The 25,054-nt window shown below is 47.0% G+C and overlaps 1 long non-coding RNA gene across 3 annotated transcripts in view; it reads left to right on the top strand.

Annotated features, from left to right (window-relative positions):
* Window positions 1-25,054, top strand: part of LOC121135179 — a 79,906-nt gene that overhangs the window by 5,055 nt on the left and 49,797 nt on the right. For 2 of the 3 annotated variants that reach the window (XR_005872392.1, XR_005872390.1), the window contains exon 3: window positions 3,822-3,880. This is a non-coding gene — a long non-coding RNA (uncharacterized LOC121135179). Of the gene's footprint in view, window positions 1-3,821; window positions 3,881-13,356; window positions 13,727-25,054 lie in introns of those variants that run through there. The other variant, XR_005872391.1, reaches the window with a different exon arrangement.

Here is a 25,054-nt window from a genome sequence, read left to right as displayed (position 1 = left end):
TGAATTGAGGAGGGGTCCCCAAGCTGGATTCGTCACCCCAAGGATCAAAAGTCCATGCGCCAATTGATGCAACACGCAAGAGGCTTTAATTAGGCATCTGCAGATGGGCCTCTCAGTCAGCTTTTAGACTGATTGGCCCCGAGGTTCAGTTACAATTAACTTTTAAAGACAAAAACCACAAGCCTTTGGGAGGGGTCCCTATCTTGTGACGGGGGGGGGGGGGGGTGGTACATGACTACTGACCAGGGGAAATAGATGTCTTCCTGACCTACACGTTGTAAATTCCTCAAACCTTGGTATGAGTTAATCATCTCTCCCTAAGTAAATGGTGGTTCCCACAAATCTTGTTTGCCCATCTCTGACGCCCTGGTCAGTTCTTCACAGGTGGTCAGCAGCCCGGAATTGGCTTTTTGTGGGTTTACAGCCCTTCTGCAATTAAGGTTGCTAAACCATACATTCCATTCTGTGGTTTGGCCAGTTCCTGGGATGGGGTCCTTTGTTCACTTCCCAAGTTCTCTAGTGGGGTGCCCTCCCCCTGTTTAAGCTTATATTTTATTTCTATAAATTCGGGGTCTTTCAAGACTTCTACGCTTTCTTCCTGTGGTGTTTGCATGAGAACAGTCCTTACAGGCTCATGTATTAGGATGTTTGATTCCCAGTTGGTGGACTGTTAAGGAAGCATCAGGAGGTGTGGCCTTAGAGAGGGTTGCCACTGGGGTGGGTTTTGAGGCTCAGGCTCCCTTCCTCCCTCCCCCCCCTCTTTCTCTCTCTCTCTGCCATGTGGTTGTAGGCAAGGCATGAACTCTCAGCTGCTACTCCAGTGCCACGCCCACTTGCCTGCTGCCATGATTACAGCCGTGAAGATCATGGACTAACACTATGAAACTGTAAACAAGGCCCCCCAACTAAAAGCTTTCCTTTATAACCTGCCTTGGCCATGGTGTCTCTTCACAGTAATAGAACAGTGACTAAGATATTCCCCTACCGCTGTCTCTACGTCAGGAAATGCATGGACATCCTCCGATAATAACCCCTCTCTGTCCCTATCACTAGACAGGATCAATCTGTTTTGTTTTGTTTTTGTTTTTTTTTTTTTGTCTTGCCATTTCAGATTATCCTGATCCCTATTGTGTGTGCAATCAGCTCTGTGCATACAATGGCACCAGCCTATGAATCAGGGGCAGAGTGGGGCCTCAGCATCAAAGGGTGTCTAAACAAAAGTTAATGTATGTGACACTTGTACATAGTTGGGAAAGTGCTCCCTTGTCCATGGCCATGTAGGCAAAGCACATGGGATAGTACGCTATTGCCCAGACCCCTCCATCCACCCATCATGGACCCCAGAGTTGTGAGCAACTCATCTCATGTGAACAGCATCTCCCGGTTAAGCCACAGTGGCCTCAGCAGCCTCAGGAAGACCAGGTAATATTAGCCAGGTCCACCAGAGATCAGCCTCATCTCCAAACTAGTGAGCTAAATGGTTATCGTCTATTTCTTCATGGTTCTGTGGTCTGATGAAGCCCTGTTGCCCCAATAGATAAGTGAGGAATCAAGCCTGTGGACTTCTAGAGTGACCTTTGGGTAGATGATGCGTCTTCAAACATTAGCAAGTCCTGCTATAACCAGCAGGTTCAAAAGAGAAGTCAAGGGTTAGGAGCAGAACTTCCTGTTTAGTTCTTGCCCCTCCATTTTTAAGAGTTTATTTTGTTTAAAAAATTTTTTTGAGCTAGGACTCTTAATAAGCAATTAAAAAAAAGCCTTAAGTAAGATTAGCAATTTGCACCTTTTTAAAAATTAACAGCACTCTGTTGTTTTGATATTGAGCTCCATTATCAATTTGCATCTTTAAAGAGGTGTAACCTTTCTCAGATATTTTGCTCTGTGTTCTTATATTTAACGAGCGAGGCTTGATTTCTTTTCTTTTTTTTAACATTGCTTATGTTGCATTTACTTCTGCACAATTAAAGCAAGAGGGAGGAAGGAAAAGTTACCCGAGGCTCAGGAATCGGGAACTCCACATAGGCTTGGGGAACTCGCAGGCTGTTCAAAACGGGGGAGTGATCCTACCGAGAGGCAGCCCCGCGTGCTCACAAAGAAAGAAAGAAAGTTCTAGAGTTTTGGGAGACATATTGTACGAGTTACTCCCTTGTTGCTGTGATGAGAATACCGTGAACTCTGTAAAAGCAGCCAGGAGGAGGAAAAGGGTTTGTTACAGCTTAGGGCTCCAAAGGGATAGTCTCCCGTGTAGGGAGGGAAAGCATGGTGGGAGCTGGCAGATCACATTTTTAATCCACATAGGAAGGGTGTGGGGCAGAGTCCACAAAGCCTGCCAGTGACATAATCCCTCCAGCAGGGCTATGCGCCCTAAAAGTCGCATAACCTCCAGAAGCACCACCAGCAACCAGGGATCGATGGAGACGTTTCTCATCCAAACCATAGCATATGTCAGTGGGAATTTCTTGAGTGGCTGGAGACCATGCCCTATTCTTTGCTACAGGAACGCCAAAGAACAGTTTAGTGCTGCCACCAGCAGTGTGGTGTCACGGACTTTTTCCCCCATTGTCTACGCAGAACGGTGTTGAATTTTTTTTCCACCTTCAGCACTTCCCTTGACAAGACGGTCCAATAAGCTGTGCCTTGAGGTATCTTGCGGCAGAAGGTCCACACATCCCGGTCATCCTTTGCTTTCCAGTCAATACCTTCTCTGGAAGGATGATGCTTGCTGGTGGCCACGAGCAGCTCCTTCCAAGTAAAAGCAACAAAGTTTCTTTGCTTGATCAGGAATAAAAATCTATCAGCCTTATTTCCCAATAGAAGGAAATACATTTTAACAAGTAGATTTTGGGAGGGGGGTTCTGGAGTGATGGCTCGATGGGTAGAGAGCTTTCTGAGCAAGCTTGGGGACTTGAATTTGACACCCAGGACCCATGTAAAAGCCCTGGTGAGACAGCATGTTCCTAGAGTCCCAGTCAGGAGGTGGAGACAGAATGACCCAAAGAGCTTGCCTGCCAGCTAGTCCAGAGGGAAACCCTGTCCCCCCAAGGTGAGATGGGGAACCACTGGGGGATACAGCTGACTCTGACCTCTGGATCCACACACGTACTAACAGGCATACACATGTGTACTCACATATGACATACATATGTACACACACACACACACACACATACACACACTCTACAAGCATGCAGGCACACCTCCTCGTGTACACATTTTTAAATTATTCCAAATTATGAAACACTTCTTTATGACTATGTAACCAATAGGCAGCGGTCATGAAGCCCCAAGCAAAAACAATGTGTTCCTTTTGTATCAATGGACTAGTGACAACTGGAGCCTACCTTATAAATTGTCTCAAACCCAGGACCTGGAACAGAGCCAGGCCATCAAAATTTCTTGATATTCTGCGAGGATGAATCTTTGTTGAAGGTGCAGGTATCCTTGGTACTTTTGTATCGTTCTGTGTGAAAACCTAAAAGCTTGGTTTTTATCTTTAATTAATGTCGTTTGCCTCCAATTAATTGTTCTTCGGTACAGTGAGTAGAAAGTTGTCAGCAATCAGGGAGGTGGAAATGTGAAGCACTCAGGCAGGTTCTGCCTCGGCATCTACTGCACCATCTAAACCATCCTCTAAGGCTGGTATATGCTTGCTTGTGAGGGTGTGCTGTCCCCTGCGGCAATGTTCTGTAGCTACTTATGTGGAGTTTTCTTTGGGGAACCTCATTCTGGAAATATCACAGGATATTTTAGTTTATCATTATTAGTGCAGTCGAATGATCTTTGAACTTTTTTTGTATTTTGTATTTCTAAAATCCTAATAGGTCAAGGTGTGAAATGTGAGAACAGCTTACATATGTTGATGAAGTGGACCTGACTTATGGTAAGATTAGTTCATTTGTTTTTTTTCAAAGATGATAGAGAGATATGAAGAATTCTCTTAAAAATACTTTACATTTATATTATTAATATTCTTTGTGTGTGCATGTGCACACGGTGCACGCTGGTGCATGCGTGTGCATGTGTGTGTGCGAGCGTGTGTGCATGTGAGTGCATGTGTGAGCGTGTGTGTATGCATGCATGTGTGTGCATGCGTGCATGTATGTGCACACATGTGTGTGGTGTGTGTGTGTGCACCCACACAATGTCAGGCACATGGAGTTGGCTCTGTTCTTCCATCCTTACATGGGTTACAGGGATCGAACTCAGGAGCCACCAGGACTTGTACAGAAAGTACGTTTACTCACTGAACTATTTTGCTGACCCCAGGCGAAGTACTTGGAAAGGAATGAAAATATTTAAAATGACAAAGATGTGTAAAACTTGCCACATAAAAATGTACCGTATTTGAAAATTTAGGAAGAAAGGCAGCCTGTGCTGCCCATGAACAGCTCTGGCTGTAGAACGTCCTGAATAGGCGGCTCTGGCTCAGCTGTAAGCTACAGGCCCTGGAGAGGAGGGATGCATGGTGTCTCTGACGGGCTGTTCTCTACTACAACAAGGGTGGGTTCCTAGCAGATGCCACTTGGATTCTCAGCTTTATTTTTTTCTTTGCTGTTTTGTAAATCACACAGAAATCCACAGTGGTTGTCACAAGCGAAGCAAGATGGGGCCTGGGGCAGCTGCCCCACCCAGGCTCGGGAGGGGCCCCAGTTAGCCGCCTGCTAAGGTCTTCCATGATTTTTATCCTTTCACATTCACTAAAAGTCACATCGGCGTGCATAGTTTTAAAACAGGTCTCAAAATACGACCGGGGCCGTGCAAGTTAACTTTCACTTGGCGCTTTACATTTGAGAGCGAGCGTACCTTGGCGAACTCCGAAAGCAGGGCCAGATCCAGCGTCGTCGCTCTTCGTTGCCATTACTGTTTTCTGAGGCAGCGTCTCACTTTGTAGCTGGCCTAGCTTGGACCAGAGAGCCCTCCTGCCTCTGCCCACCCCCCAACGGCTAGGATCAAAGGGGTGTGGTTCCACGCCAGGCCCGTGTTCATTTCTGTGCACACAGAGTGGACACCCATGGCACCAGTGATATAAACTGTTGCTACAGTTCTCCTGGTTTGCCCCCTTCCCTTCCCTTAATCCTGCTTCACTTTCCCAATATTGCCATCCACATTCACAATTCGGTGCGTTCCTTCAGGTTTCTCTATTCTCAGGCAATTCTTACTCACAGGAAGATACACACAGGTGTATTTCAGTTCATATCATGAACCTTTCATACATTTATAAAATGCTCAGTTTAAATTGAAGTTGGGAAAGACCCCTGCGTCCCCCTCTCCTCCCTCCCTCCCTTTCTCCATATTTCTCCCCTCTTTCCTTCCTTCCTTCCTTCCTTCCTTCCTTCCTCTGTCCCTCCCTCCCTCCCTCCCTCCCTCCCTCCCTCCCTCCTTCCCTCCCTGCCTCCTTTTTGAGACAAGTTCTCCCTATGTAGTCAAGGCTAGCTCGGAACTCACTATGTAGCTGAGGCTGGCCTCAAATTCCTGATTCTACAGTCCTAGCTTCCCATGTGCTGGGGTTACAGGCATGTACCACTGTATCCAGTGATCTTCCCTGAAATCTTCTTTGGTTAGGGGCTGGTCTTTCTTTAACCTCATCTTAGGAAAGTCTCGGATTCAGCCATTCCTCCTGTCTTGCTACATAACCCACTTAGGCAACCTCACGCAGTCACTTCAATGAGCATGCTTTTGCTGTTCACATCCAAAGGTCTGTTCCCAATTTAGAAATCTATTGCCCCCCAACATTCAACTTGTGCCAGATATTTCTGACTAAGCTTTCCACAGGTACCCCAAATTTGATGTGCCTTTAGTTTCCTTTCCTGCACCTCTTTTGCCCCCAGCATCTATTGAAAATGTGCGATGGCCATTCCGATACAATGCTGGAACTCAACCGCTTTAGTCCAGCACGCGAACGTCTGCCTCTCCTAACTTCTCATCTAGACAGCCATGAATAGATTACATCTCTCCTCGTTCTCACTAGTGTGCCAGTTGTAAGGCTTTTATGAGTTACGGTAAGGTTTTCTATTTTCTTTTTTTTTTCATTTAGTTACCAAACTGTGGCGAGTCCCTAGGAATGTATAACGTTCAGCCTGTCAAAGAAAAATGCCTTATTATTTGGAGCAAGGTTTGGAAGTATGATAGACTTATTTACACGAAGCTTCTACTTGTTCTTTGGGGGTGGAAAGGGCAAACTGTTTGCTAACGTATAAGATAAAAACAAAGGCGAGCAATGAACAGAGAGAGAGAGAGAAGCCGGACAGAGACGATGTCAGAACAAGGAGGCCACGTGTGTGGGTGCCAGGGTAGCCTCAGCACCTCACCCTTCCCTTCCACGTCCCGCCCTCGTGGTCGGTGCTGGGGCTGCCGCCTTGGACTGCTTTGTAGTTATTCCTCCCGGTAGCTGCTTTTGAAGTGTGCTGTCTTGGAGCCAGAGTGAGCTGCGCAAACACAGAATAGCAGCCGAGAGACTTTCGGGCTCTTGAAGCATCGCGGTACTCGGATAAACGTGGATGGCTTTAAGGGCTAGGGTTGGCTCAAATTCACCCGGCAGAAGGACAATACATGAACATAAAGACCTCGAGTGATGGGAAAGTGTCCACAGAAAGATCACCGGTGCATCCCGGGGGAGGGGGCGGGGCGGGGCGGGTGAAGAATAAGATGGCCAGACTCGAGCTTTTGTGAAGCGCCACACCCAAGCATCCCTCATCTGCGTTCCGCTTTGTCAACTAAAAGCTAGGCTGCACTCGTAAATATCTCCCCGGGACTTGACTGCATTCTTATCTGCTCAGGGAGTGGAGCCGGGATGGAGTGGAGAAACGCATTGGAAAGAAGGTGTAGTAGACAGCAGTGATGTAGCAAAACTGGGGACGGCAAGGAAGAAGAGCTAAACATTCTGACGCTGGGCAGGCACCATTTTGCCAAGAATCCTTGTCTTTGTCAAATCTTGGACTTGTGCAGGGCTCTGAAAATGTTTTGGAACTAGGAGACAAACTGAGCCACGGCTTTCTCCTGTCTAGATGTTGAGTCTCCTGGGCAGCTTGGGCAGTCTTTCATCATCCGGGTCTTCCTGTCGGGGTAAGCCAGCACGGCTTGGGGTGCTACAGAGGGTAGTGAGTGCTGAAGGCTTCTCAGGATCCCTCAGCTAGCTCCTGGGTTGTCGCCATGCCTAACCGATACCCATGTCCACAACTTACGGTTTTCCAACTTTACAATGATATAAAAGAGGCATTTGTAGAAACTGTGCTTTCAACTCTGAATTTGGGCCTTGCCCCACAGTTGTGTTACTCTGGCAGTCCTGGGAGGCCGCCATGATTCCCACCTCCAGTCATGAGTGCAGTCATAAGGAACGTGGCTGTTTCTCTGCAGTGGACCCAAAGCACAAGACACTAAGAATGTTCCAGCATCCATAAGAGAAGGCAAGTACTAGCAGGATTCAGTTGACTTGGAGGAGAGAATGAAACACCAGCCTTATTTTTTGCAAAAGGAGAACCTAGGTTAATCTCCTACCTCTGGATCACAATGTCATTAGCCTTGGAAACAAGGGTGGACATTAAATATTGACTCATACCCAGAAGAGTGTGCACTGTTGACAGTGAGGGGCCCTAGGAGGAGTGTGAGCCACCAGGCTGGGGCTGGCTTTTCTGCACAGCTGCTACAAGAGGCGGAGCCTCTGCTGATAGCATGTGAGCCGGCCTTACTCTTCAAAGGTGATGGCCCTGAACACGTGTCCTCCACCACCCGACTGTTACCTTGAGGGACAAAGCCTGGGGGTCTATGCTGGCCCCACCACAAAGTCCTCACTGTTTTCGCTTCCCTTTCAGGAAGTAGCAGGTAGGCGATGACCCCCTTTGGAGGTAGAGCATCAGACAGAGGCATGCTTTGCCGTTAAATGTAGACTGGAGAGAAGAAACAGCTAGGAATGGGTTAAACTCCAGAAGCCCCAGAACGGCATCTCAAAGAACAGAGAGGAGATGCTGGCTGAGCTTTGGAGTTCAGCTCTCCTACAGGTTTTAACAACACTGTCAGCTGCATACTCACCTTTCCCTGGAAAGTGGAGAGGTTTGGCCACATTTCTTGGGTGGACGTGGTGTTGCTTAGAATAATGTATCATTCTATGGTGATCTACCAACTGTTTCAAAATGTGTTTTTTTTTTTGTTTTTTGTTTTTTAAATTGGGCATGTGTGGGTGGGAAGACAAGGTAAGGTGATATAAGCTAAATATATACAAATCAAGGACTTACGGGAGAAACAAGGGTGTCCATCTTTTAAACTAACATTTCTTGCAAGTAGACCACATCTGAGGGGGATTTCTCTCAACTCCCCTTCCTCGGAGTCCTCCTTGGAGCCCTTATTGTTCAGGTTTTCCATTCTCCAGCATGTCACCTGGGAGACAATACTACACACAGGGCTCTGGAGATGAATTTCAAGTGTTGAGTCTTCTAGCGAATTCAAAATGTATCCAAGCCTCTTCTCCCATTCGTACTTAGTATTCCTTATAATTTCCTGAGGAACTTTCCTACTGGGAGATGTCTCAGACAGTGACAAACCGAATCCTCATTAAAACAAAGAAAGGTTAAGGGGGAGAAAAAATAACCTATTTAAAACGAGGTACCGCCCCAGTCTTTCAGCCATAAATTGACAATAGGATTTATATAAATCCATAATTGTATCTTTTACCTGCAGTTAGGGCAGTTAATGATGGAAAAGGCATGAGGCTGATCGTGTGGCTTTAATGAGGATTCTTTCTACAGAGTTAAAAAAAAAATTCCGCCAAATTAAATTCTGCCAATTTACTCCATTGCAAATGGTGTACCACCCTGTGAGCCAAAAAGAAAAAAAAAGTAGAAAGAAAAAAAACGAGGAGGGGGGAGAGAAAAAAAGTCATCAAGTAGCTTAAATCAGTTACAGCTAAGTGTGTAAGTCAGCATGGGCTTTAGCCTTTAGTCATGAAGAATATATTAGATTTTAAAAATAAATGGCTTTCTGCTGAGTTTTCATTGCTGTGGCTTTCTGACTTTTAATTAAATTTTCAGTACTCATGGTTGCTTCCCGTGTTCCTCTGGCCACAGAGCTCGCATCGCCTCCGTCGCTAAGTGGAGTGGAAAACCAAATTGGAGATTATTAAGCTTGTTCATTTCTTTGTCATCAGTATCTGGCGACTCTCCTCTCCTTTTTTACTTGTTAAGTGAGGAGTTGGGGGGAGGCTTCTACCGGGCGATTTCCCAAGAATGAGATAAAGCTCTCACAAACAAAGCACGATTAGCCCAATGCAGGAGCTTGTTAAATGATCCTCATTATACATTTCTGGTCTGTTTCATCAGTGTTAAATGAACTTAATGTAAATTAATAAAAACAGGTTCGCATTATTTGTAACAGCATCTAGAGCAATGAGGAAAGCTGCAAGTAACAGGCACAGAGACTCGATTTGGAGTTTGCACTTCTGGGCTGCCCTCTCTGCTCTGTGGAGCTGAATGAAGTTGCTCTGTGGGCTGAACGGCTAATATTCCAGAGCCCAGTCTTCCACGGCAGACCCTAACTGCTAATTTGGCACCGAATTTTGGCTTTGCTCCCTTTGAACTCCCGAGGCACAGAGAGATTTATGGAAAATCACATGAAATTCTTGCACGGAACAGTCTCCCACAAAGGAATTTGGAATTTTTTTTTAGTACCAGGGGGGTCAAGAACAGCATCGTCTTGGCCATACAACCTATTAGTTGCTTTTAAATTCGTATTTGTTTTGGTTTCGTGAAAATAAGTCTGCTGCAGATGCTTCAAGGCGAACGCGTTGGGTAGAATTCACATTGTTTTAAACAGTGACAGTCTTAAAAACACAGGGCTGCTTCTCCTAATTAAAGAGAAACCACAGTGAAGAGACACTTACACAGGCACTGCAGGTCAACAAGCCAAGGGCCACTAATCTAAATGATAAAGCGGTTTAGCTCGGAGTTGTGGAATTAGACGCCCATGAGCAAATAAGAATAATTAGGGATCCCAGGACTTAAAACTTCACAACCTTCATCAACTAAAATAGAATACGCCTAAGCTATAAGCTTCTAAATGCTTTATTCGAGAGAGGAAGCCTCAGGCGCTTGGGCCTCACGGGCCACTGATGGACTTTGGTGAGCCCTCCCAAAATATCTCTCTCTTCCCTCTCTCTGTGTTTACCTGTGTTTATATCTGTGCATGTGCACCTGTGTGCATGTGGAGGTCAGAGGTCAAACTTGGACTCTCTTTTTCAAGTTGCTGTCCGCTGTCATGTTCTGAGGCAGTATCTCTCCCCGTCAGCTGAGCGGCCGGAGGACTCCGGGGACCCACTGTCTCTGCTTCCCCAGTGCTGGGATTGCAAGCATCAAACACGTTAAAAGATGGATTTTTTTTTTGGGTACTAAACTCGGGTTTGTCTCTTCTTGTGCTCACAAGGTGTGCATTTAGGAGGCTGAGAAATCGCCTAAGCCATCCATTGTAGTTACTTTGGGTAACTTGTATGGAGTCAAGTCAGGCATTTCTCATTTGGTTTTTAATGTATTACATGGGCATTGAGGATTGGAACTTTTGTCTTCATGCTTGGGTAGCAGCGTTCTAAACAACAGGGCCACGGCCCCACTCTTTGTAAACATCTTAACACTCACAGAGGTGAAGGAAGTGTGTGAGATCACATAAAAATGCTTAAAATGAGGCGCAAAAAATCATCGCGTAACTGTGGAGGCGGTCCGATCTTAAGTGGGGTCTTCTGGAATTTCACTTTTTATTGCAAAGCGTGTAGCCCCTCAGGCTCGGCACATGCAAGCGTGGTTTATTCAGCAGTAGCTGTTGCATGGAGAGTAAAACCTTGATTTTTAGCTAGAATCCTTTAAAAAGCTTTTTTTTTTTTTGGCTTTATTTTTATCGAATGCGTGTGGGTGTCCTGCCTACACGTATGTAAGTGTACCACACGGGTGCAGTGTCTGTTGGAGGCCAGAAGAGGGCACTGCATTGCACCAGACGGGTAGTGCAGATCCTTGCAAGGCATCATGGGAATGTTAGGACCCTAACCCTAGTCCTCCTGAACTGCAGTCAGTGCTCTTAACGGCTGAGCCATCTCTCCAGCCCCTTAACCAGAATTCTTAAAGAATGTCATGCTCGTAGCTCAGGCCGGTGAAAACCTGATCGTGAGCTCTCACAAATACCAACCCGTGGCAGTGTGTGCCTGGCTGCTCAGAGCGTTGAGTTCCCGCTCAACCTTAGACCCTCCCTTCACACACTATTGCAGAGAGCTCAGCTTCTACCAATGGGCTGCTGTCGTTACGTGGGATGCCTATTGCAATTAGTGAAATTCTCGAATATTTTTCTTTTAGGTCCAGTTAGAAATTTTTTTTTTTTTTTTTTTTTTTTTTTAGCTTTTATAGCCAAACCCTTCTGGGTCGCTTCCTATCTTTGCTGAGCCTAGCGAACTTTTCATTTTTATGTCGTAATTCATTCAAATCTCCACTTCCCGAAGGCCTTCTGATTCAGCATCATTACTATAAAATGGATTTTACGTCCATAGGAAACTACGCCAGCCAGCCGAGGAGACACCCGGAGCCCAGCTCTTCCTCCTGTTTTCCCTTCCTCTCTAGCTAACAAATCTTCAGTTCTTAGGGCGTTGCTTAGGAAAACAACAACAACAAAGCAAGCTTCCCAAGCCAGGGCTTAGTGGGAAGACAAACACGGGCTCCGTGAGGCGTCCAGGCGCAGGGCCGGCCACTCTGAACCCGCTCACTGTTTACCTTCCCCTCCCTCCAGTTGGCTTTGATCTCCTCTCTGCTGTTTTCACACTGTCCTCTCCTTCCTGGGCAGTTCCTGACCTGGGCCCTCCGAGCACGGATTCTGCTTGTTCTTAATAATAAAAATCCGGAGTCAGGTACTGGGGGCCGGGTGGGGAAGCTGAAAGATAAGAGAAGCAGTCAGCCGCTAGCTCTTCCGTCCACCTCAGACCAAACGGGAAAGCCTGTCTCCACGAATCCTCAGACTGAGTGCCTAGACCGCCCTGAGCTCCTGTCTCCTCCTGCCTTACATTCCTCTCGGCCCAGCCATGTCCCTTACTATCTCTACCTCCTTAGTGTCACTCCAAGTGCTGGGATCACCTTTGTGTGAGCCCTGTTTCTCTTTTTTAGACTGGATCAATTTCGTGTAGCCCAGGGTGGCCTTGAATTAACAGAGATCCTTCTGCCTCTGTCTCCGGAGTACTAGGATTAAAGGTGTGTGCCACCACTTCCTGGCCTCTGTGGCTAACTAGTGTGGCTCCTTTGCACTCTGATCTTCAGGTAAGCTTTATTTGTTAGATCATAAACAAATGAACACCACAGGCCCTTGTACTGGCTTAAAAAAACACATAGCTCTCTCCTTCTGCTATACCCAAGTAAAAAATTAAAACCAGATCATATTTAATTGGCAACTCTCATTGACAGAGATCTGCTTAGCAGAATTTACTAACTGTATTAACTACAAAACCCTGCAAAAGAGACTGCATCCCTGTGGTTAGGTAATGTCAGCCTCCAGTTACTTAAAGGTCCCAGGGAAAAATGGGGGCATTTCAGCGTAACACCAGTCATTACCTCAATATAAAAAAAGGAAATGCAAGGATTTGACAGGGGTCTCCTTGTGGGCAAACATTGTAACAACAAACAGTTGTGAGTTATCACACACACAAAAAAATCCCACAAAATAAATTTATTTGACATACCAAAAAGTAATTAGAAAATGTTCTTGAAAATGAAGAAGGAATGATTCATATATGATGGGAGATGTCATTCTGAAATCTGTCTCTTATTGGTTGTTGAATAAAGCACTGTTGGCCAATAGGGAAGCAAGATAGGTGGGACTAGGAGTCGAGGAGGATTCTGGGAAGGAGAAACACAGAGAGTCACGATGTAGCCCGCCAGAGAAGTAAGATGTCCGGACCCCTTTCTCTGGTAAGAGAAATACTTAGATGGGTTAAATACTTAAGTCAGAGCTAGCCAGTAAGAAACCAAGCAAATGGCTAACAGCTTCATAATTAATATAGTGTCCTGTATGTTATTTGGAGACTGCAACTGTGGCCAAGCAGCTGGCAGAGGAAAACTATACCCAACACATATATTTGTAAGATAATTGCAAGGGTTGAAAACACCAGTGGACTACTTTCCTGTGTTCTAACTATTGCTCCAAGTGTTTGAGTGTGTTGACCGTTTCATAAAACACTCAAGCTGCCATGACCGCCCTCCATGGTGATTCAGACATAAGTTGTAAGGAAGTTAAGTGACTTGTTCCAGGAACTGCTGAGTGACAGAGCTGGAGCCTGAGCCCAGGGAGGCTGGCTGCAGGTTTGGCTTGGCCATAGTTTCTAAAGCTGAGTGCTTTGTTTCCTTCCAGTACTCTTGAGTGACCTCAAGACCAAAGTGACGTCATCACAGTCGCTTCCCCCCCCCCTTCCCCTGTGATGCTTGAAGGTTGCAAGAGGCTGATGGATCACCTTCCGGGCTTTTACATCCCAACTTCCAGGAAACTGGAAGGAATCAGAAACCAGAAGCCAATCAGCAAATCTCAGACCTTTGGAGCAGGGTTTCCATCCTCATTCACATCGAAGAGCTTGAAGATGTTGACAGACTCAAAAGTGGGAGACGCTTGGAGTCTGTGTGTATACAAATGAAGCAGAGGCTGGACTTGGTGCAGTTCTGGCTTCTGCACCCCTCCGCCCCCACACCCGGCCCCCATTACAGAATGAAGACACTGTAGGAACAAAGGAAGCAGAGCTAGAAATTGTATCCAGCTATCTCTAGAAAACTGTCTGGTGGGAATAGGGACGCTGCTGTCACGAGCAGACGGGACAGCCCTCGTCACACCCTGACTTTCTGGCAAAACAAAACAAAAAACTGATGTTGGTGCACTCCAGAACAGCTCATTCTAAAGGGCGTTTATCGTGCTTTGGGCTGGATTCTCAGAAGCTGCATTCTAGGAAAAGAACATGTTTTTCTCTCCTCATACATAGCGAAAATCCAATATGCATGAAGTCTGGTCAAAATTACAAGACAAAAAAAAAAAAAAAAGAAAAAAACCTCTTCGGTGGTGGGGCCTGGAGGAATGGAGACGATGGTCTCCTGGGATAGGCGGCTTTTCTCAGAGCATCAGACGAGTTATACTCCGAGGGTTAAGGAGGCCACATTGAGTGAAGTTCTCATGAGTTTTGAGCCGTATGTAATCACAAAGACACACCGCACGGGGCAAAACCATGTTTCTTCATAGAGGTGCATGGAAGCAGCCAGTTACAACGAATGATCTAAAGTAAACTCACTCTTACCTGCTACACCGGGCAGGGGCCCCAAAAGCACGTTCCGAGAACAATTCCATGTTTTTGAAGAAACTTGAGGTCACAAGGCTCTTGTCTAGGTTTCTTGGGGTTTTGTCATGAGCACGCAGAATTCCCCTCACATGATTCCACTCTTGGGCCATGACCCCAGACTGTTCCAGATGTTTGTTTCATGGAAAATTGTGTTTTCTTTTTGATCCCACTCATCCATCTTCGTGTTAAAAGTGTTGATGTAGTGGAGTTTCCCAGAGACACAGCATGCGTGTGTTTCCCCTGAACACTCTTTCCTGTCACCCTCTAGGTGACACTGACAGGCCTACGAGGTACCACTTTGCAGTCAGAAGACAACCCATGACTCAACTCTCTGCCTACTGGCTGCATACAAAGTTAATTGTACACGCTATGTTGGACCCTATCTGTACATAGGACATAAAAAAAAAATAACTTGGAAGTAGTGGTGAAGAAAATGTGAATTAGTGATTCTAACCTCAAAAATAACTTCCCAGGTTGTTCTGGAAAGTGAAGGAAAGGTAGAGGAAGGAATAGATTTTTAGCCGTCAAATGTCCGGGATATCTGAATGGGTAGTGTGGATTTCTGGCCGATGCTGTGTGAGGTCACCAGCTGAAAATGAATCTTGTGTTTGGCAGAAATATGGGTTGCTTTGTGGGCTTCTCCACTGGGCTTCCCTCAGACACTTTCAGAGTTGAGTGGTTTCCGTGCAATGTTTGCCAACTTCACGGACCTTCCTCTTCAAAACGCAATCCAAAAGGCGTAAGGCAACCCTGTGTCGGTTTAAAAGACAGTAGCATGTATTTTCTTCGCCAGGTTTCCAGAGAGGGTTCCCTGGATCAGTTGGTGTCTGTGTGGTACGGACAAGGCCAGAGGTCCCAAGCACCAACACTGCACACCAGCTTGCTGTCTTTCTCTCTTTACCTCTGCAAGGTGATCCAGGAGAGAGCCAGCCAGCAGAGGCAGGAAGCTGTATGATGAAGCCAGTCATAAGAGCTCCAACTCGTCAGGGAGGGCTCAGTGAGTGGGAGGCCACTGTGCGCCCCCAGTTTCTCAAGGCAACCCTGCAGTGTCTCGACGACACCGTCTCTGTCAGCTGGAAGAGACAGACAAGACTCAGAAGAGTTATCCCCATGCCGTCCTGTGCTTAGTCAGAGGCGGAACCATAGTTTGCAGTAAAGTGTGCTGGGGGGGTGGAGTTTCGGTGCCATGCCCCTTGGTTTCCTAATGCGACCCTTGTTAGAAAGTCCTGTGTCACCTAACCCATGCATGGCTGGAACAAAAGGGAAAACACTGCCCTCTTGGAAAGTTAAATACCGAGGGGGGGGCCCTGTGAGCCCACCCAGCTGTTCCCCATCACTGACAACTAACGCTTTGGAAACAGGCTCTCAAAAGCGGCTTTCAGTCAGGCAGGTGTGTATGTCTAGACCGGACGAAGGCACAAGGTGCTCCTTTCCTGTCAGAGCGTATTTCCGCAGAGCCCCCTCCCCGCCCCCCCCCCCCGCAGTCTGCAAGCTGGTGACACCTCCTGCTTCTGCCTCCTAGTGGGCTGTCTGAGGAGGCTATGCATATGCATCAGGTTTATTAAGTGGTGGTACGGGGTTCTCACAAGTTCAAACACAAAGCATGCTGGGCCTCTGCTCCAGCATCTCCAGGAGGGCCTGGATTAGCAGGCATGCAAATGCAGCATCTGCACAAGGGCCATGTGATTAGAGCCTCCCACTCCTCACACCTCAGAGTCAAGAGCAGAGAAACGCTGCACGCCAAACACAACAACAACAACAAAAACCCAAAAATCAAAAAAAAACCGGTGATGTGATATGCAAAGCCTACTACTCCCCGTGGCAACAGCAGTCAGCAAAACATTTCCACCCGCACCACCACTCAGAACAACTCTGCCCCGGTTCTATTATGTAAGCCACAGTGTCTCGGCTCAGATGAAAGGGCTGCTGGGTGTTTGGGAGTCTCTGCTCACTGCTTTACTGCTCAGAGCTCAATGCTTACCATCGAAGGGTCCATCCCAGAAGCATACTGCCACGAGGAAGGGTCTGGCTTTGATATATCTATATCTATATCTATATATCTATATGATATATCTATATCTATATCTATATCATCTATCCATCCATACATCCATCTATATATTTTACCTCAATTCCTTCTTTCTGGGGTAGAAATATAAACGTCCCCGCCCCCGGGCCTCCCAGCCTCAGCCCTGGCATCACCAGGCTGGTTTGGGCTGCAGTGCCAGTCACAGGCATTGCCACCTTTTGAGGTAGACAGTCTTCCCTACAACTGTCTTCTCAGGGCAGAGGAGGCCAGATCCCAGCGCCTTGTCACAGTAGGCACTCTGGATGTGATTTGGGGACGAGCGGATGAAAGGGTTAAGTTAAAAGAAAAATCCTCTTTGTCTCCCAGCACATGCTACAGGCAGGGGGATGGACAGTATGAGGGGCTGTGGAGGGTTTAAGTCGCCCCCCCCCCGCCCCCCACGCCCACTGAAAAGAAACTCTGGAATTGCTTACACCTTTCCCTGCTTCCTCTCTCGCCAGGCCATTGGTCTCCCAGCCCGAAGCCAGCCCCTCCTTCACTGTAGATGGCTGATTGGGCTTATGCGTGTCTAAGTGACTCTAGAGAACAACCTTTTCCTAATTTCAACCTTGTGAAGTTGTCTAGCTGGTTGAGAGAAGCACAGTATTTTGCTGTCCCAGGGAACAAAGGGCACCTTTGTGCGAGTCTCAATCATGCGTAGGGATGGACTGTGAAGGGATTCTGACACCTGAGTATTAGCTATACTTTTGCATATGGGCATGCATGTGTGTGTGTGTGTGTGTGTGTGTGTGTGTCCCAGGATCTCCCAGGTGAATGTGAGTAGATAGAGATCAGGGAACAAACTCAGGTGTCATGCCTCAGGGCAGAAACTACATTGACCTTAGAGACAAAGTCTCCAACTGGTATAGACTTTCCCAAGTTGAATAGACTGACTGGCCAGGAAGCCCCAAGGGACTGCTTGCCTCTGCCTCCCCAGAGTCAGGATTATAAGCACACACCACCTCACTTGGATATTTTTTTTAAGACATGGGTCCTGAGGCTTGAACTCAGGTGTTTGGGCTTGCAAGGTGAGTACTTCATCACTAAGCTACCTCCCCAGACTAATGTTTGGTATTTTCTATGTTTCTGTTACTTCATGATTTGAATGGCAGCTGATCTGACAGAGATGTAATAATGGACTCACCAGGTGGACTGTGTTTCTGAGGGATATAATTTGATGTAGTGGATGTTGCTGCTGTAGACCACCTCACCTTATTTGTATAAGGAGTCCCATCCCCGTGACGATGGGGGTGTCCTTCTGAATACATGTTTCTCTTATTGGCTGATGAATAAAACACTGTTTGGCCAATGGAAGCAGGAAGTAAGCAGGGCTAGGAGAATTCTGGGAAAGGTAGGCGGAGAGAGAGACGCCATGCAGTGGTGAAAGGAGTAACAGGTCCAGGCCTTCTCTGGTAAGTTAAGACCACGTGGAAATACTTAGATTAATAGAAATGGGTTAATAATTAAGACAGAGATAGCCAATAAGAAACCCTAGCTATTGGCCAACGGTTTTATAATTAATATGTCTCTGTGAGTTTATTTATAATTAATATGTCTCTGTGAGTTTATTTGGGGCTCAAAAGAGGGCAGTGAGACCTGGCAGGACAAGAAACTCCAGTAACACCCATTCCTTTCCTCCAATAGACTGTCACTGTCCCCTGCACCCTATTTCTTATACTGTCACTGTCCTAACCACCCCCCCCCACCCCCTGGGCTTCAGATGTGTTCTTGTGACTGGCTTCTGGGCATTTCCCCAGAATTCGATTACATGGGCATTTACTCCTTCCACATCCGGCATCCCATAGCTGAGTTCTGCCCCTGCAACTCCTCCGCTTAACTCAGCAATTTTCGTTTGCCTAAGAAGCCAGACACAAGCTTCTCTGAGAAGAGAGGTTCATGCCTATAAGTCCCAGCACTTGGGAGGTTCAGCGGGGAGGACTGCAGGGGGGTTTGAAGGCAATCTGGGCTACACAGTGCATTCCAGGTTAGCCTAGGCTACAGAGTGAGTGAGACTCTATCTCAGAAAAAGAAAATTAAAAAAAAAACGTGAATAAGCAAAACTCCAAGCTTCTCACCTCGTCTCTCATCTCCCTTTGTATCTTCTGACACTCCAAAGTGTCTGCGCTTAAGCTATAGGATGAGGCTGTGCCTTTTCTTTTTAAACCCCAAACACTCTTCATTCCGGTGGACAAGAAGCTCCTCTTCCGCCACACCGCACTTCAGATCGTATCCGACTGTCTCTCTCAGGCCCCACTCACCGCTTCTCAGTGTGTCTGCCTCCAGCACCGCCCTCTGCTTCCTGTCACTCGGACAGGGATGTGTTAAGACCAATTTCAGTTACTCGCACAGCGAGGACTGTTGAATGAGTATCCACCTCTGGCTCACCTCTCCCCGTAGAGTTCAGGCGGACCCCTGAGGGACTCCGAGCACCATGAACAGACTGGGTCCCTGGGTCAGAGACCTGCACGTGTGCCCCCTGTTTCTCTGCAGGACCTTGGGACAAGCCACCTGCCTTCTTCATGTCTCATCTTGATCACCGTTTGTAGAGCGCACGGATTTTCCATGGTGGACTTGCTTGCTCACAGGCGAATTCCTTTGTCCCTAGAAACGCTGAACAGGGAGGAATGGCTGTGGACATGCAGGGAACGGTGTCTTCACATAAATCTTGGTATGAAACTGACATTGTATACACCATAGACCCGGTTAAGACTGCAGCTGAAAATAACGAGTCAGGTGGGCATCCAACCTTCTTGCTGGCGTCGACCTCCGGGGCAGCCGAGAACAATGTAAACCAGCGGATCACTTTTAAAACAGTGCCCACTCTGATAGCCTGACTAATCTAGAGACCCAGCAAGACAAGTGACAATCCAAGGGTCGGCAACTAGGAGTTTCTTGGGATGGGGAGCAATAGGAGAGAGAATTCTGCAGTGATTTCTAACATCTGCAATCCTAAATCTGATTTAGTATTAGTGCTGCTGACAGGAAAAGAAAATTCAGGATAGTTACTCACAGTTTTTGAAGGTTTTATTTGGTTTAACCTCAGAAGTAAGCAACCCGGTGCTCTCCGACGTGGGCGTCCTCTCTGAAATAAAGGACTGGAGCCTCTTCCCCACGCCGAAATGGGCCCCGAGGTGCTGTGGGGACCTCGCAAAGACGCCCCTGCACATTTAATGGCTTTTCTCTTTTCTTTTTCTAGAATTCTTAGACTGAGAAACCTCATTGACTATGCAATGGATTTGAGCGTGATGCATATGGAGGCTCAAGGCTGACACGCTTGTCCCCTACTGGGGTACGCTCGCTGTCATCCAGGGCTGTGTTTTGTGCCCTAGCCGTTGAGTTATGTATGGTGAGTGGTCCACCCACTTTCCAGGCTCTCCTGGAATCACGTCCACATTATTTACAGCACCACGTTGCTCTTCCTGGCATCTGTCCTTTTCCCCTGGCCTCGTGTCAAACTACAGCGGCAAAGCATAAAACAGAAGGCACGGTCATTTTTTTTCCTGTTGGGGGTGAGATAACTAAATAAGAGACCGCCAATCTTACAACAAACCCTACAGGTGGAATACCTATCCGCGCCACGGCACTGGTAAAAGGAACGGCTGGTTTTAGCATGGGCGTGCCTGAGCCTGAGGCCACATTGCTGTTGTTCATTTGTGTCCCCTGCTTCGTCTGATACTGTAAGGGCTCTGAAAAAAGGAGATCGTGGTCCTTGAACACGTCCTGATTTATTTACAAAGTGCTTCCCACACGTTTTAATATCGAAGGGGGGCACCCACGCTTTTTTTTATTTCCTAAGGGTAAGAACGAAATCAGACTTTATTAGTTAAGTAACCACCCCCTGGAGGCACTCCATGCTGCCCATCATTTTGCTAACAAGGGCCCCTGGAGGCGTTAAAGTGCATGTGGAGTGAGCACTATCCCAAGACCAGTGAGAACCCAAGAGGTTGGATATGGATGAGGAGCACTGCTAAAAGTTCAGGGTAGCTCATTCTGGGAAAACTGGATGGAAAGGTATTCCCAAGAAGGTAGGCTAACCTCGTGCCTCAATATCGACACTGGAATTCAGGGGCCTAAAAGGGGAGGAGCCCCAGGAGTGTTGTGCGGAATAACTGTAGCTGTCTTTTTGAGTCAGAATGAGCAGGCTCAGATATTGGATTGCAAATTTGGAAATGTTAAGCCCATGGACTGACAACACCTGGGAGACCTAGAAAATAAAATGAAGAAATGTTTGAACAGCAAGGATAGGAAATAGGACTACGGCTACCCTAGGAATTCCCCGCTCATTTCTTAACTCTAGCCTGTGAGGGTTGATGTTGGTTAGCTTGACAGGTTCTAAGGCGATCAAACAGACACATCTCTGGGCATGTGTTTTTACAGATTTATTGTTAGTTTTCATTATGGAGTGTATGTGGGCATGTGCACACGTGAGTGCAGGTGCTTGTAGAGTTAAAGGAGGTCCCTGGGTCCCCACTGGAGTTAGAGCCAACTGACTAAGGCACCGGAACCAAGCCCAGGTCCTCCAATCTCTTCAGGCCTCAGGTGCCATATTTTCATTATGTTCTTATGTTATTTACTTATTTCTGTATGTATGGTATGTGCGTGTGTTGGGGCGGGTGTGTGCATGTGTGCATGTAGGGGTATGTGTGAATATGTACTATTTGATCTCTCTCTACCTTCCTTCCCCCTATTCCTTCCCTCCCTCCCTCCCTCCCTCCCTCCCTCCCTCCCTCCCTCCCTCCCTCCCTCCCTCCCTCCCTCCCTCCCTCCCTTTCTTTCGTGACAAAGTCTTTCACTGTACCCGGAGCTCATCAATTCACTGAAACAGACAGGCCAATGAGCTGCATAGACCCACTTGTTCCTGTTCGCGCCAACTCTGGGATAACAGAGCTGAAGGCAGGGACTCATGGTCTCACGTTTAGGCCCTTTACTGACTGGGCCAACGTCCCAGCCCCATTAGTTAATATTCTCAATTAATAAATGCTTCGTTTTAAAACTGCTTGACTGCATGAAAACCTTCAAAGATGACGGATGGGTTAGGTTGAATAAAAACGTAGGCCAGAGCGCCCATGACACAACACGTGTCCCTTTCTTTTCAAGGAGTCCATGCTATTAGTGGTAAAAAATAAAAAAAAATAGCCAAACAGAGCAGGACAAGACGTATGACTGATGTTAGCACTACCGAGCCTCCCTCGTACTCACCAGCAAGCCCGTGTCCAGTCCTTAAACACCGGCTAGATCCACACGCTCTATCTCTGTGAGCTTGTCACCAATGCCCAAGTTCAGTTTATGGTTATACCAGTTAACGCCCTAATTATGTATGTCTAACTCATTGGAACTCAGGAATGTAGAAGTCCCTGTGCACTGTGTTTCCAGATGATTGGTCACATCACACAGGCAGAAAATGGTAGGGATAATGAAACCAGAAGCTGGATCTGTGACTATTTACTTTTCATGCTAATCCCTTACCTTAGCAGCCTGTTCTAGGAAACTGTCTAGAAGTAGTTTTTTTTTTAAATAGGCGTCTGCCTGGCTTTGGGGCTTGGCTGACCCTGCCACAAGAAGTGGAGAGCAGTGTTGATCCTAGAAGACCCTCCTGTCACTGATACACAGGGAATCCTAGAAGACCCTCCTGTCACTGATACACAGGGAATCCTAGAAGACCCTCCTGTCACTGATACTACGGGGAAACAGCGATTGCTACCCACAAGGAGACCCTTTCTTGGGGTTCTCAGAGGAGGGGGTCACTGTTTTTGTCTATTTGTTTTGAGACAGGGTCTCACATAGCCCAAGCTGGGTTCAAACTCCTTACCCACCTGCCTTGGTATCCTGAGCGTTAGGCATATTCCACAGCAGCTGGCCCGATCCTGAGTTATGAGAAGAGAAAGCATCAGCCAGCTAAGGGGGTATTTTCCCATCTTACACATAAGTCCATGATAGCTCTGTGTTCTGAGTCACAGACTGGTGACTAAAAATACCTCATTCTGACTTTAGTTGTAATCACTGAAGATGTAATTCACGCACTCATAGAACATATATACTCATCACAGAAGCCACAAAATCAGTAAAGATAAAAGAGAAGACCAACGGTGGTATGAAATGTACTTTTTAGGAGCCCCTTGTGTAGGTGGAGTTTTTCTGTTGTTTTGGCAGCTGCTTCCCAAACAACCAAGACAGAGGTTTAATATTAACTATAAGTCCTTGGTCAATAGCTCAGGCTTGTTGCTACCTAGCCTTTATATTTTAATTAACCCATATTGCTTATCGATGCTTTGACACCTGGCTCACGGCTTGTTAACCTCATTTCCAGGGCAGCTGGCTGGCGTCCCTTCTGACTCTGCTCTTCTTCTTCTTCTTCTTCTTCTTCTTCTTCTTCTTCTTCTTCTTCTTCTTCTTCTTCTTCTTCTTCTTCTTCTTCTTCTTCTTCTTCTTCTTCTTCTTCTTCTTCTTCTTCTTCTTCTTCTTCTCCTTCTTCTTCTCCTTCTTCTCCTTCTCCTTCTTCTATCATTCTCCTAGTTTGGTTGTTACACCTATAATTCCTGCCGGGCTACCAGCCAGTCAGCCTTTTATTAAGCCGATCAGAGTGACAAATCTTCACAGCTTACAAAAGGGCTATCCCCCAGCACCCTTGATTTCCAAGAGAGCATCTGGACAATAACTTCATCTTGACCTTTTCTGTGGAGACATTTATTTCAGCTTGACCTGGAGGGAAGGCCGTGGAGGGAGAAGAAGCTCAGGTATGAGAAGATGGACAGGGCTGGCCAGATGGTTGCAGGAAACTGGACAGCTGCCAGTAGGGTGGTGGGACAAGCCAGCCGCGCCGTGCCTGGACTGAGGAAGCTCAGGGGTGCCCCTGGCAGAGAGCAGAGCCAGCTACCAGTGTGAGGAAGGTGAAGACTCATTGGAGAGATACAGGGAAGGCCTGCATGCCAGGAAGGTAGGGCCTGAGATCCCAGGGTAGCTCGGGATTTGTTTTCCTTTCTTTTTCTCTTTCTCTCCTCTTTTGAAGGAGGCAGGAGCACACGTGGACGCACGTGGGTGCGTGTGGTGTGCGTGAATTCATGTGCACACTCGTTTCTGTGTTTGCGTGTAAGCCCTTGTGTAAATGTGCATGCAGAGACCACAGGTCAATGTCAAGTTTCTTACTCAGTCATTCCACTCTCCACCTTAGGTTTTTTTATATATATATATATATATATATATATATATATATATTAATTTAAATGAGGTCTTCACTGAACTTGGTACTCACTGGTGAGGCTGGGTCACCAGCAAGTTCCAGAGAGCCATTGGTCTCCCCAAGACCCCGTCACTGGGATTCTGTCATAGTGTCTGTTGCTACACCCGGTGCTGTGGAGACAAACTTATGTCCTCCTGCTTCTGTGGCCAGCACTTTACTGACTCGGCCAACTTCCCAGCCCCCTGGGTCTTGTATTTCTTTAAACTCACTGTCTTAAGTCATTACCCCAGTATATCTACCCACTAAAACACCTGTCCTTAGAATGAGGTCCTTTGCAGTCCGATTAATCAAATACTAACACTTCCGTGAAGATAACCAACACTCCTTTTTCTCAAGGGAACAGCCCACAGCATTCAGCACGTCCCAGGGCATGAGCTTATATCCCAAGAGGCAGAGAAAATGTGGATGATTGGCAGAGGCGCCTTCTATCACCGTACTGATCTGTTGCCCGGCAATGCCTTTTGGTGACTGGTATGGGGTTAGGGCACCAGAACTCATGGTCGCCCACCGGCCTTTATCCCACTGAGAAATGCGCATAAGCATGTGCCAAGTCCTAGCTAGGGTCTTGATGGCTTCTCAGATTTCTGCGCAGAGCTGACAAGCCACTGGGACCTACAGATCATAAAACCGGGACAAAGGGATGAAGAAGGAAGAGAAGAACAGCTGAGGACAGTGTCATTGAGATTTAAGACACGGTGCGAAAGGCATTTGGTAGTCAAAGATCTTGGCTAGTAGGCAGACTTGAGCCAGGAGCGCCAATAGCACTGCCTAATGTCAGAGTATTAAAACCTGCCTGCTGCTTCCTGTAGTCCCTTCTGCTATTATAAGACAGCTCTCCAAAGTGGTAGGTAGAGTCTGGAACCACTCAGACTTCTAGAGAAAGTTGCAGGCTTGCTGTTAAGAGGAGGCATTAAGACGCCAAAGGGCAGGGTGTAGGGCATTACAGGTAACCGTATTTGAAAACGGAACACATCCCTTCTACCGGGAACATGCGCACAGTGGTCTCTGAAGTCAGCCCTGGTCTGCATGCTCTCAGTGCTGGATGACGAATCCTGGGTGTTTCGGGTAACAAGCTACCTGCTGTCTGAGTGGAAGTATTTAAATGCCTGCTGTTTTCCATCACTCAACTCATTTCCCCCTGTGCTTCTTCGGCTATCAAACAGGGCTGCCATATGTACAGGGCCACCTGGCTGGGGGAAAAGAAAAACAAAACAAACAAACCAACAAACAATCCATGAGGGGCACGCTTGGTGTTGGCATTGTGAGCGGCTGTGATGTCCCAGGCCCTTGAGGGTTTGCTTGCTTTGGCAATTCTGGGAGACCGGCGTGGCCATCGTGCCCCAACTTTCAGAACAGCCACTGGGTACTAGTTTCAGCTGGAAGTCAGGGGTCTTAAGAAACCCCTGGGATGTTAGCTTCAAAGCTC

The sequence above is a fragment of the Mesocricetus auratus genome, unplaced genomic scaffold, assembly GCF_017639785.1.
Source record: "Mesocricetus auratus isolate SY011 unplaced genomic scaffold, BCM_Maur_2.0 Super-Scaffold_100031, whole genome shotgun sequence".
Taxonomy (NCBI): Eukaryota; Metazoa; Chordata; class Mammalia; order Rodentia; family Cricetidae; genus Mesocricetus; species Mesocricetus auratus.
The sequence above is the reverse complement of the archived record's forward strand: the minus strand, read 5'-3'. Positions and strand labels throughout refer to the sequence as shown.